The 12,204-nt window shown below is 32.9% G+C and overlaps 1 long non-coding RNA gene across 2 annotated transcripts; it reads right to left on the minus strand.

The window, feature by feature from the left end:
* Window positions 1-1,370: 1,370 nt before the first annotated feature.
* On the minus strand, window positions 1,371-7,701 carry LOC138691460 (uncharacterized). 2 transcript variants are annotated; one of them, XR_011329872.1, is made up of 3 exons: window positions 6,837-7,701; window positions 3,046-3,331; window positions 1,371-2,832 (listed from the first exon to the last, which is right to left on the minus strand). It is a non-coding gene; the product is annotated as an uncharacterized lncRNA (long non-coding RNA). The 2 variants fall into 2 exon arrangements; XR_011329873.1 differs by lacking the exon at window positions 6,837-7,701 and adding an exon at window positions 3,508-4,325.
* Window positions 7,702-12,204: the final 4,503 nt, after the last annotated feature.

Below are 12,204 nucleotides of genomic sequence, written 5' to 3' on the forward strand. Positions count from 1 at the left end.
ACAGTAGTAATATTAGTTTATTTCACAAATCTGTGTTTCTAGAAAAAAACAAGGGTAAAGTAGTAGTTACCAGTTCACAGACTAGTAATATTGATCGATTTCACCAGTTCATAAGTGATTCTGTTTCTCAAAATGCTAATCTAGTTAATTACACTAGTACTCAGGGGAATATTGCTACAAGACTCTAAAGACTGGTGATTTCTGTATTATCAGTTACCAGTGACAATCTTTCTGAGATAATCAAGACAAAATATATTAGTTAATTTTTTTTTAATATGTGGTCTAGTGATTCCGATTCAAGTGATGAAGAAGTTATTGTAAGAAGAGCTAAACTATATCGAGAAAGAACAGATTATTCTTTTATGGGAGCATTGTATGAATATAATGAATGGTTTAGGTTAAGTGCTGAAAAGTTTGAAGAGTTGTTAAACATAATAGGACCTGTCATAACAAGACAAACAAATAGAAGTCATGCATTATCAGCAAAACTTCAAATACAAATTGCTCTACATTGGTTAGGCACAGGTTGCCAGTTTCACGCTATAGGAGATATGCATGGAGTATCAAAAGCAAGTGTCTGTAGGGCAGTACGTGCTGTTATCAATGCTGTTCTAGATGTGATGTTTGTTAACTGTGTTAAATGGCCTATGGATGTTCAAAGAGTTATTCAGCATTTTTTTTAAATAGGAGGATTCCCAATGTTTTGTGGTTGTATTGATGGTACCCTCATACAAATAGATGCACCGAGAGAAGATGAAGTAGCCTTTGTAGATAGACATGGAAACCATTCTATTAATTGTATGGTAGTGTGTGGTCCTGATTTGACTTTCTATTATTCATATGCAAATTGGGGTGGTTCTACACATGATGCTCGTGTTCTGAGAAATAGTGGACTTTTTCAGAGGATGGAAAGAGGTTGGAGACCCACAGCTGACACTGTTATTCTAGGAGATAGTGGTTACCCTTTGAAGGCATGGCTCATACCTCCCATAGTTCGTGATATACACGCCAGAGGTAACGTTCGTTTTCTACGTGCCCATAAAGTCACAAGGAGAGTTGTTGAAAATTCAATTGGAATATTAGAGGAAAAAATTTCCTTGTCTTAACTACCTCCGTGTTGACCCGGCATTTGCATGCAAGATATTCAACTGTTGTGAAACCTTGTGCAACTTTTCTCGTTATGAAAATGACCATGGTGGTGAAATGAGAAATGAACATGAAGAGATTGATGATAATGTACATGCAGAGGAGCAGGAAGAGGATTTACAGGGAGCAGACAGACTAGATAGGACCCTTAATTATTTCAGGCAATAATTGATAGAAATGCACCAAGTTGTCACAGAAATTATAATTTTAATATTAGGCCCAATTTCATTACAAATATAAGTTTTTGACTTAAGAAACAGATAATGGATATCATTACAAAACACAAATATTGTCGAAATATTAATTTTACTTGTGACTTGACCAATTAAATCATCGGCGTGGACCTCACAGCTATGACAGTTGTTCTCATTTTTTCAAATTCAAAGTGTATATTTTACTATTAAATGTAATTAAGAATTGCAAATAACTCAGTTAATTCTAGATATAATATATGAGGGGGTCAGAACCAAAGAGGTACAAGTGACATTTATAAGAACATGAATTAATTGCATCCAGGGCAAGCTAAAATATTAAAAATTTTAGTGGCAAAGAGATACATCTTTTAACCACACCACACACTAAAATTAAAATAAAAAATTTCACGGAATTTACGAAATCGTAAGTACTTTCAGCCATATTTTCTCACAAATAAGTTAAGTGCACTTATACCCCTTTGGTTCGACCTCCTCATATTAATGTCCGTAATAAACAATTTCGAGATAAAATTGTAACTATCGACGGATTACACTTTAAAAGCACATCACGGGTGACAGTATTTGGACAACGGATTGTGTGTTAAAGTATTAAGATGCAGATTTCTGTGAAGCAGAATAGGATATAATTGTAACAGCAATTTATTTACCTATAAGGCAGAACCTATTAAACACATTGTTAAAAACAAATCAATCTTTTTGTGATATTAAACAAAATTATAATAAGTTTATATCATCATTGGTGTGACATGAAATCCTCATGGGTATGACTAGTCTGATTTGCCTATCAATAATTAAGCAAATACAAGATTTTTTTTAAATGTATTCCAATTACTAATAAATGTTAAGCAGTGCAACACTTTTAAGGTAATTCTTTTTTCATTCTAGTAGCTTTTAAAGTAATTATTACCTATATAAGAAGTTCACATCTTGAAAATAGTCTCATAAACTGTGAAATAATTTACAAAACCACTTATCTCTGGTGAATAATTCTTGAACTGAGGGAAGTTCTCATTACAAATGGACAGGTCCAACAATAAAGGCATGTTCATCACTAAAGATAATGCAGCTGGCTGACGAACAAATATGTCTTACATTTGCCAAGACAATAAGTTTAGTACAGATTCATTAGTTATGGTTACAAAATATACAAAAAAAAAATTAAGAACATGATAAAAAATAAGCTTGTCAGTCTAAAATATAAATAGTTGGATTACTTTAGCCATTATATTGATATTATTAATTATCTTATTTTATTTTTTAACAGCCAGGCTCTTTTTGGCGTGCAATGACTTTCATTCTTCTTCATTGTCTTGTATTTGTAGCTCCCTTTCCAATTTTAAAATTTCCAATCTTATTTTGTAATTTTGTAGTTCCAAATGTTCAACCTGTAATTCTAATTTTCTTTTTTTAAGTTGCTGTTCTTCTTTATAATCAATATGCTGCTCACTGTTTTTGGTTAAGCATCGCTTTCCTGAAAAATTTAATAATATAAAATTAAAGGATTTCATGACAAGCAGGGCAACATACATCCACTTGAAATTCTACATACAAGATAGAAAAGCTTTAAAAGGGGTTTATTATTTCTGATCCATATTTTTTTTTTTTTTTTGCAACTAGATGTGCATGTTTAATAAGAAACCATACATATATTTCTTAATTTGTGAATAATATGGAAGACCAATACCTTACTTTATAGATGTAGATCCTTTTGGTGTTACTGCTGTTCTTCCATTTGGCTGGTCTCCAGCCATTTCCCTTTGGTCTTCTGGATCTCCTGTCTCTTCTACTTCCTTCTCGAATACTGAAGTGGGATGTTGATAATTTCCCAATGCCATCAGGTCTTTCTGTCCTAGACCAGCAACACTTGCACAATTTTTTCTTAATATATCTAATACCATTTCATCAACTGGAGTGAATTTTGCTGGCTTTCCTCCTCCACTCCCAGTTCTTCTGGCATTGTCAACTTTGGCCTATAAATTAAATATAAAACTACACTAATTTACAAAGAGATCAAATGTAAAATTGAAACAAAAATTAGCGACTTTTTCATAAAGTCATAAATGGCATTCATGCCGGTAGTAAACCCACTAGGCTACATCACATGTTCATATTATGATACTAACTGTAAACTTGAATTAGTACTTACCAAAGTTGCTTTCTTAATGTTGGGCCAGTAAGTGTCCCTGACGTATCCATAATCTTTGTTCTGAGGTATTAGTTCCATAGCCTCACACATTACAAATATTTGTGTCCATTCTTTTACTTTATCATTTTTTGTCAGTGTGTTTGAAAAAGAACCGAATAATATATCCTTTGATTCTTTAATCATATTAAGTATAGTTAATTTGCTTTCAATTGGCGGCATTTCAGTCGAAAAGAGAAATCAAAACACAAGCAACTTATCTTTCTAACCTCAAACAACAATACCTACCAATGACTATAAACAAATGAACTGAAACAGCTGACTAGTGAAAAAGGTCATGTGATTAGTGAACAATTGTCACAAGTTACTAGACTCGTAAAATAATTTGAGAAACATAATCTACTAGAGCTTGTGAAATATACTCTGGTAACTAGTAACTAGTGAACTAGTAAACTAGTATTTTTGAGAAACAGGCCCCAGGTGCCTGTTTCTCAAACCTCATGGACTAGTAATACTAGTCTGTACAGTAGTAATATTAGTTTATTTTACAAGTCTGTGTTTCTAGAAACTACAAGGGTAAAGTAGTAGTTACCAGTTCACAGACTAGTAATATTGGTCGATTTCAACAGTTCATAAGTGATTCTGTTTCTCAAAATGCTAATCTAGTTGATTATACTAGTATTCAACAGGAATATTGCTACAAGACTCTAAAGACTGGTGATTCCTATATTATCAGTTACCAGTGACAACCTTTCTCAGATAATAAAACAAAATATTGCGGTTATGTGGTTTCGTGATTCTGATTGAAGTGATGAAGTTGTTATGAGAAGAGCTAAAACTATATAAAGAACAAATATTATTCCTTTAAAGGAGCATTATTTAAATATAATGAAAAGTTTAGGTAAAGTGCTGAAAAGCTTGAAGAGTTGTTAAATGTAGTGGGACCTGTCATAACAAGTCAAACAAATAGAAGTCATACATTATCAGCAAAGCTTCAAATACAAATTGCTCTACAAATCGGGATGTTGATTATTTTCCAATGTCATCAGGTCTTTCTGTCCTAGACCAGCAAAACTTGCAGAATTCTTTACTAATAATCTAATACCAATTCATCAACTGCAGTAATTTTTAAGTCAATAATTTTAAGTCAGTAATTTTTAATTTCAAAGGCATTAAGTATTGACTGAATAGAACTCATTTTTCAGTAATTTTGCTGACTCTTCTCCTCCACTGCCAGTTCTTCTGGTATTGTTAGCTTTAGCCTACAAATTAAATATAGAACGACAATAATAATTATGAATATATCAAATTTAAAACTAAAAAAAAAAAAAAAAAAAAAAAAATAGCGAATTTTTCATCAAGTCATAAGTGGCATTCATGTCGGAAGTAGATCCACTAGTGAATTTGAATTGATACTTACCGAAGTTGCTTTCTTAATGTTGGGCCAGTAAGTGTCCCTAACGTATGCATAATCTTTGTTCTGAGGCATCCGTTCCCTAGCCTCACACATTACAAAATTTCTTGTCATTTCGTTTACTTTATCATTTTTTGTTAATGTGCTTTAAAAAGCACCGAATAGTGTATCCTTTGACTTATTAATCATATTGAGTATAGTTAATTTGCTTTTAATTGATGGAATTTCAACCGAAAAGAGAAATCAAAACCAAAACAAACAACTTAGCTTTCTAACCTCAAATCACAATATCTACCAATGACTATAAACAAAAGAACTCAATCAGCTGACTAATGAAACAGATCATGTGACTAGTGAAAAATTGTCACAAGTTACTAGACTGGTAAAATAGTTTGAGAAACAGAATCTACTAGAGCTGGTGAAATATACTCTGGTAACTAGTAACTGGTGAACTACTAAACTAGTATTTTTGAGAAACTGGCCCCAGGCCGTAATGTTTGTTGGGGTTTTCTATTTCAGTGTATGGAGCTCTGTGAAATATTATATTATAACTTTATTGCGTATCATTGCTAAGCTTTATTTAGTGTAATTTGTTCATCATAAGTTCCGTTTACTTCTTGTTGCATAATATGTTGCAGAAATAATTACAAAACTGTGTTATTTAAATGTGAAGAGAATTTTACATGTTAACATAATCTGTTCACGTCAACATTTTAAGTTTAGAATGGAAGCTATTTTGAGGTTTAATAAAAAAGAATTTATATTGTGATTTCAATTTAGCACATCTACCTTCCTAGATTTTAGACAAAACATTTACCATACCACTCCTATGAAATTAGTGTACGTACAATTGTGTTACTTCGTCTCTTAGGTAGTAGATAAATAAAATAATTCAGTACTCAATTGTAGTATTAAAATACAGACAAATTGAATGTCCGGGGGTTATCATACATGACATTATGCTTAATTATTATAATGTATAATTGCGAATTTAGGAATATAAGTTAAATATAGTAAACATAACCCATAATTTTCATATGAATGGCGAGGCATTGGAGATCTCTAAATTTAGACAAAGGGGCAACTGGTACAGTAAACATAACCTATAATTTCAGCATTGGAGATCACTAAATTCAGATAAAGGGGCAACTGGTACAGTAAACATAACCTGTAATTTCAACATATCTAAATATCCGTGGGGTGCAATTGAAAATTATTGAATCGTGCATAAATGAATGTACAAGAATTTCGCAATATTTAATCGAAATAAAGGCAGGCATTACACATACGAACAACGTAATTTTCACACCATAAATAATATTACACCTTAACTCGCAAGTGAATTATGTCTAAAGTGTCTCATAATCATTGTTTTAAATTTTATTAATGGAATTACACTACATTTTAGAGAAACATATGTTACTGTTTATGCATTCAAACTAATTTATATTGTTGAATCGCCGCCCTTCGTGATCGGATTAAGCGCGTTACATGGTCTGCCTTACGGCCGTATTAGATCACGATGGCTGTGGCATAGTCTAATGTTTCTAGTACTCACAGCGCTCCAAGCGGTTAGCAACTATCGCGAGAATTGCAAAAAATCATCCCAAGCTTCGTGACTGTATATAGTAGACTGTGATGGTATTAAAATAACGTTTGTAACATTAAAAATATATATATATATATATTATTGGAAATGGATTCATTTCAACTCAGTTTATCGATATACAAAAGGGAGTAAATGATAAAATAGGAGGAGGGAAGTTCGCCATAACAACAGGCGAACTTTCCTCCAAATTCACATAGCCGTACGTGATTACGTGAATTGCATTAGTTTTGTAATTTGAAGGATTACGGCATTTCACGTAAAAGTACCCTAGAAACTATGTATTGCAAATAATAACTTTATTTTACTTACTTTTAATGAAAACAACTTCAATCCCAGCAGCTAACAAAATTTCACTCACATCAGACAACGTTCTAACCTCAAATGGCTTCTCTTCAATCGTGACTTTTGCAAATTGTTTTCGGAGCAACCGGAAGAGGTCATTCGATTCGATTTTTTCGATTCAAATGTTTTATTCCGGTAGTATATACAAAGAGTATACATTGCCGGCGGCTGTTTCAGGGACTTATTTGTGTGCCCTCTTCAGCCGTCGTGATTAATACACATGGAATACATGATGACATAATAACAAAGTACATGTTTACGTAACAGCAAGGTGGAACAACAGATGATTAAAATTTGAAAGGATAAACAATGTTTACAATGTGTTTTTTTTTTTTGCCAGTGTTTAATTTTTTGGAACTAGAAATCCCGATGCCTTTCATTATATCGTTTGACTATTGTAGTTTTCTATTTTTCCTATTATGGTTGTCCGCTGGTTCATGTTTTTAGTGCTTAGGGATGTTGGTCACCATCGTCTCTCTCTCTTTATATTGGTTAGCGGCGATACACAGATGAATCAACATGTAGTTGTTTTATGTTTATGCAGGTGTTACTGTGGATGTTGTGGATCGTGGTAGTGTGTGAGTGGTTTTTCTATTGTTGTTCTGTTATTTGTGTCGGGTGGTTGTGTGAAGAGTGTGTGTGTGTATTGAGTGTTGAGTGCGGGGAATGTGTATTTGTCGTTGATGTATTGTAGGTGTGTGAAGAGTGGTGTTGTGTTTGTTGTTTGATATACGGTGCGATTGGTGCTTCGTCTTGGGAGTCCGGAAATTGATCTTAAAATGCGCCTTTCTCTTGCCTCAAATTTGCGTCTGTTGGAGTTGGATGTTTGTACTAGGAATATGGAGGGGTGCATACAAAGGGATCGAACCAGAGCTTTGTAAAGAGGTCACGGAAGTACAAGCATTATATAAAGTAAAATTTAGCCATATTCCCAAAAGATGGCACTCTGTCAAATCGGTTATTTCAAAGAAAGCGTTATTATGGCTAACTTCCCTCCATGGCGAATATCCCTCATCTAACCCTATATAAATAGTATATCCAGTTCCTTCAATCGTAATCCTGATGCCAATCCAACAGATGAACAAGAATTGTGACCCTTCATTGGTCTTCTAATTCTAGCCGGGTCCCTCTGAGCAGGACATCAAAATTACATATTTTTGTTTATTCTATTCTGCAGGTGAATTCATGACATTCAATAACACTTCATGAAATTGATACTAAACCTTTGTGTTGTACTAGTAGACTATATTGTAAATCTCGTCTGTATATGTTTCATATTGACTGTGACTATAAATTAATATTTTATAATAGTATTAAGTTTTTTTACTTGTTCCATATTCTAGCTGTAAGCAATGTATGAATACCATGGAATGTTAATAAATACAATACAATACAATAATAATGACACCCGACCATAGTAAAGTTGGTATTGGTTTGAAAGTAATGCCATGGATGAATATATATAATATCAACGAGTTAGATCTAACTCGTTGTATAATATACAATATATTCATCCATGATATTATTGCTGCGGCCTCATACTTACCATGCCGGCATCATACAATAACGTGCGGTGTGCTTTTAATCCAGATAAGCCTGAAACTTTTTTTACTAGGAATTTCATCATATCCTTATAAAATGTACTTAAAATATTCTTTTATATAGTTTTTTAACAACCACTGTGGAATCATGGCATTGGTATTTGAAATAAGTGGTGTCCTACATATAGGTCGGTAGGATATAGGGAGAACATATGGGCAATATGCATTAGTTGCCCGAAAAATTAGGAGCGAATGCAGATAAAAGGAGTTGTGATCTCAATGTAAATCAAAACTACAATAATATAGTGCAACAATGTAATTTTAGACTGAATACTTTAACTCATTCGTGTGATAATATGTTATAAACTGTAAACACAAATTGTTTTCTCTTATATACTCCTGAAGTGCGCAAAGTAATAATATGAACATTCAGTGTTCTTTACTGTGAATTGGAAGAAAATAAATACACATATATAATTCAGCGGTAAATTGTGCAATATTGTAACTTGAAAATGAAAATTAACTAATCACAGTGATGACATAAATAAACTGACACATAGGGCCTACATGCGAAGTTCTGAATATTTATTACACATTAGTGTGATATACAAGAAAACACTTGACATGTAAGCCAATGGCACACTTCCTTCCTACAAGAAGTCTTCTGATGACACACTCTAAACCTGGTTTGACAGTTCTCTTAGATCACCAAATGTTCGAGCCTGTCGTATCTCGAATCTGCATGTTCCATTCGCGATGCCTTGCTTGGTCCTCTTCTTGTTGAGCGCTTATTTTTCTTCTGAATGCGAGATGATCCAGCTTTCCGTCATTATTTTTGTGGAGAAGCCATGCATTTTGCTCAGCCATGTCAATACACTGCATGATTAAGAGGAAATATCATTTTTTACCACGAATGACAGTTCTATACAATGATATATTCTGATTTGCACGATCAACTCCACCCATGTATTTGTTGTAGATATATATATATATATATATATATATATATATATATATATATATATATATATATATATATATAGACACTTTGCAGTGGGTTCACAGGCACGGCATTTTATGCTACAGTAATGATACTGTTATCGTTCCACTTGCAAACGACAACTTTTGCTTCAGCTGTTTGGAAGTCATATGATCCTCTCTATCTTTTCTTCATCTCAAGAGTAGTCACCAAGGGGCAGTTTGACTTCCTGTTGTCTCGAATTGTAACAGTAGCTCTGATTTTTCGCTTTTCTAGCTCCACAAATGGAGGAATACTGGTGAGAAAGTTGTCGAAGAAAAAGTGATAGGCTGTATCAGGGTGCTCAAACCTTAACACATCAGAATACTGTAACACGATGCTACCTCCCAAGCCGTATTGTTGATAATCTTCTTTTATTGAGGTCGAAGCCCCTTGATATGGTTCAAAACAAATGACGAATCCATTGTCAAAATTGTCAAGCCAAAATTTGAAGCCATATCTGATGGGTTTATTCTTGATAAATTGTTTGCAGCCATGGTGCTCTTGAAAATCTGCTCTCTTATTCACTATGTAACATACATATTGCTAGATTACAGAATTTTAAATATTAAAAAGACAAAATTATTTTAACAGAAATGTACGCGGATCATCCTACCGTCCTACATATAGGTCGCTTCAGTTTAGCCTATTATAAACGCGAAGCATTCACAGTAAATTGCAATCTTACTTAATAATACGTTGTATTCATGTCTTATCAGTGTACAAATAAAATTACAAAGTTGTAGTTCCACTTAAAAGTAAATAAAGTAAATTACACTTACAACAAAATGTTTGTCATGGTAAGACACAGACAACTTCCAAACACAAGTATACTAGGATATGAACACTTGCAACAACGGCTGTCTCCTCAACAACTAAATAGATGTCTGTAACATTAGCAACAGGACTGCCAACTTGTAGGAAGTCAAAGAGATAGATTTAAATTGAGAAAATGTAAGCCGTCCTACATATAGGAGTCATTCCACGTCAAATCGCACAAAATTATACAAATTTTGACCGTCATATTTCTGATTGCGTTTATATTTTTTTTACCAACTCTATGGGTCTAATAAACCAACAAGTGTGTTTTTATTTCCTCCTAAGTCCAAAGGTTTTTAAAATATTGCATGCTAAAATTCGTTAAAAATGTCGCGCAATGCAACATTTAAAGCGTCATATTTCTGAGGATATTGATGTTAAAATTTTTTTTGAAAAAATGCATTTAAAAGCTTAAAGTACTGTCTTTTGTTAAATATTTACTAACTAATTTTAATATAATTATTACAAATATTTTTTTATGGTTCAATTTTTAAAAGTTAGATATCAATGTGAAATAGCCATATTAAAAATCTACAAAAATGCCTACTAGGTGCACTGAAGTATTCTTAATAATTTCAGAAAAAATCACAATGGGATCTCCAATAGTTTAATGAAATTTAATTACTTACGAAACAATGTGTAGCGGCTGGTGCAGCAGCAGTGGACGGGAAGCGTTGAAGCGCGCTGGGAGGTTTATCGGCACTGGATGATTGAGTGAACATTGCAACATTATACCCAGTACGGATCAAGTCACTCGAGAAAACACTGCTAATTGACTTGTTATATCTTCAAATATTTGTATATTATGCTTTTTGAATGTTTGTTTTCATTCACTTTAAATTTTCATTCGCTTACTTTCTTTGTCGAAAGAAAATTGTCGTACTAAATCTTCAGTTTCTAACAACGGAGTGAAAGAATGTAATTTTAATGTACCAGTTATTGGTTTTAGATTGTGGTATCTGGCCTGCAAATTTTCAGTGTGGTTTTTGTGCTTATTCAATGGACAAAATATAAATGACACGTTAGAAATGTTTTTTGTGACCAATCAAACAGTTTTTTTTGTGGTGTTTTTATAGAATCTTGTATAGACTAGCTCTCGTGGCAAATCTTTTAACAGTTCCTCGAATGCCATCACATAGGCCATTACCATGCGATGTTGCAAAGAAGTGTCATTCGGCGCTAATTCCGTAATCGTCTTCATGTAAACATTTATTTTTAAAATTATTTTTGTTTTTGTATTGTGAATTTGATCCATCGAAAAAGTAGATAATTTTTTTCATATCGTTGAATTCTTGGTTTAATAAATTGATTGCTTTGGGTTGAAAAAAGTGAAAGGAATCGGTGTCATGTTTCATGCTTTCTGAGATGACAACAATACTTTTGTGACGAATTTCTTTATCTTCTTTGAAATATACTACGAAAGGATGTATTGTGGCTTGGCATTTGTTCCAATGCACACCTTGTACTGAATCTTGTATTACAAATGAATGATTTTCAGAAAAGTCAGCAATAACTATGTAATTTTCAGGTTGTACATTTACTTTACATTCCGTCAAAAATAAAATATGGCCAGCTTTTGAAGGGATAACGATGCATCTTCTACATGAAAAACTTTACTTTCTAGGGAACTTTTTACTTTTTGAAACTTTTCACGAGGGTATCGTTTTCGTTGTAGTTTTCTTTTCTTGATAAGGGATTCTATTGACATCAAACTCTTGTTTAATTCCTCAATATTACTGATTTCTAGCGCTTTATCGATATAACTGCTAGAAGAAGAACTGGCATAATCACTTTCTCTGTCCGCATTTTCATTTGATTCATGTTTATTAATATCACAAGAACTACCGGCTTCACATATAATTTCACCTGATCTATCCGGAAGTTGATAGATTTTTTAAGGAAAGAATCACATATTTGAACATTCAAAGACTCCTTTCAATTGAGCTTTATCAATAAA

Source organism: Periplaneta americana, chromosome 16 (assembly GCF_040183065.1).
Source record: "Periplaneta americana isolate PAMFEO1 chromosome 16, P.americana_PAMFEO1_priV1, whole genome shotgun sequence".
In the NCBI taxonomy this organism is placed as follows: domain Eukaryota; kingdom Metazoa; phylum Arthropoda; class Insecta; order Blattodea; family Blattidae; genus Periplaneta; species Periplaneta americana.